The following is a 2,258-nucleotide window of genomic DNA, read 5'->3' as shown; positions in this document are numbered from 1 at the left end:
CCCTCTTTTGCCTGCAGGACAGGAGGAAAAGAAGCTGTTAATATTATATTTCATTCATATTTAAAATATTCTGTATTGTCATTTTTCTAGATTTGCAACATTTGAATATGTCACATCAAAGGAGGGAGTTGGAGAGCTTATTTGTGATGCGACATTTCTATCTGTAAATCAGCTCTTTGTCAGAGGGGCGTCGACCTGTCTGTCAGCCTCTGGTACGTTTTCCTGGGGTTTCAATATTTTCTGTACATTTCTAGTTGTATACGTCAGGACAGTCATTCTGTTTAAAGTTTTAATAGCCTACTACAGCAAGAGTTCAACCCAACTCAAACAAGCTCTAGCCTTTAGTTCATTTGACAGTAAATCTAATGGTGTGGAACACCCTCATTGACCCTAACCAGGCCTAGGAGCACTCCACACCTTCCTCCCAGAGCAGGAGCCAGGACAAGGGCATACAGCTGAGACAGGAGCCAAGCGTGGGCCAGGACGGGGGGGCCTATGAGAGTCATCAACAGAGCACAGTAGGAGGACTGTCCACCAGACTCCCACATGAGCGGAAAGGTTTGGAGTTGGTGGAGGTCCGGACAGGAGAAGGTTTTGGCACAGGTAAAACTCGTAATGGTCTTCAGTGTGGAAACCAAAAGCATGGATGATAAACATACAGACAACATACTAACCCACACAATGAACACAAACATGAACACACATGCACCAACCTTTTGTCATAACTGTTAGTGTAACTGATGTCAGGAAAGGATTTCATAGACAAACATCTAAAGCCAAGAGTGAATCCCCTGGCACTATTCTATGCCTCATTTCTCCTCTTTCCAGACAAGTATTCATCATAAAGGCCAACCCCATGCAGAGACATGCTTTGGCTTCCCGTAATCCCCACAGTTAATCTGCAGGGGTAAGAAAATAACACATGCACCGGGGTTGCAGAAAAGGACTGAAGAAAATATACTGGTCAACTTCAACAAACACTGTTACCATAAGATGCCCAGATTCTATGGTATGTACATAACTTCAGATGTGCCGTTCATTTCAATTGCCAAGAAAATGTGAGTTCTGTTTAAAGTCACAGACTATTGGAAGGTAAAACAAACTGATTGCTGACAGGGACGTAACCCCCACAGAAGCCATCACTCTAATTGTACTGAAAATAGCATTTGTTGATAGGATACACATGTGCAAACAGTATAATTTCAAGGTAATGTCCTAATGTCTTCAAATATTGACTATGGAGCTGTCACATAGGCACCCACATGAAAAAATACAACAGTTTCCTATAGAATTCTACAATAAACTGTAGTATACTGTAGAATACTATACTACACACCGTAGTATCCTTCTATCATGCGTAGTACTTACTATAGAATGTTGTAGTATACTATAGAATACTATAGTAAATACTACAGTATTTAATTTGCATATACCCTGCCCATTCCCCTCCCTATATCACAATTTGTGCCACCCATAATTGAGAAACATACATGAAAAGTATAGACCATATACTGTATTTCCTACAAGTTTTAGAAAAGAGCAGAAGCGCTGAACTATCCGTTCAGAATTTCTCCAGTAGGTTTCCTGAAGGAGAAAGCCTCCACTTCTATGTCAAAGATAATAAAACAAACACACTATAGTAAATACTACTGTAATGTCCGCAAAAACACTACAGTACATACTACAGTACACTACAGTCCGCAAAAACACTACAGTAAATACTACAGTACAGTACATTCCGTTAAAACACTACAGTAAATACTACAGTACACTTCAATCCGCAAAAGCACTACAGTAATTACTATAGTATATATTACAGTTCTCTTTCACTACAGTATTTATACAGTGCATTCGGAAATTATTCAAACCCCTTGACTTTTTCCACATTTTGTTACGTTACAGTCTTATTCTAAAATTGATTAAATTGTTTTTTTCCCTCATCAATCTACACACAATACTCCATAATGACAAAGCAAAAACAGTTTTTTATGAATATTTATAAAAAACAGAAATACCTTATTTACATAAGTATTCAGACCCTTTGCTATGAGACTCAGAATTGAGCTCAGGTGCATCCTGTTTCCATTGATCATTCTTGAGATGTTTCTACAACCTGATTGGAGTCCACCTGTGGTAAATTCAATTGATTGGACATGATTTGTAAAGGCATACAACTGTCTATATAAGGTGTCAAAGTTGACAGTGCACGTCAGAGCAAAAACCAAGCCATGAGTTCGAAGGAATTGTCCGTAGAGCTC

The sequence above is a fragment of the Salvelinus sp. IW2-2015 genome, linkage group LG15 (genome assembly GCF_002910315.2).
Source record: "Salvelinus sp. IW2-2015 linkage group LG15, ASM291031v2, whole genome shotgun sequence".
NCBI classification, from domain to species: Eukaryota; Metazoa; Chordata; class Actinopteri; order Salmoniformes; family Salmonidae; genus Salvelinus; species Salvelinus sp. IW2-2015.
Note: the sequence above shows the minus strand (reverse complement) of the source record.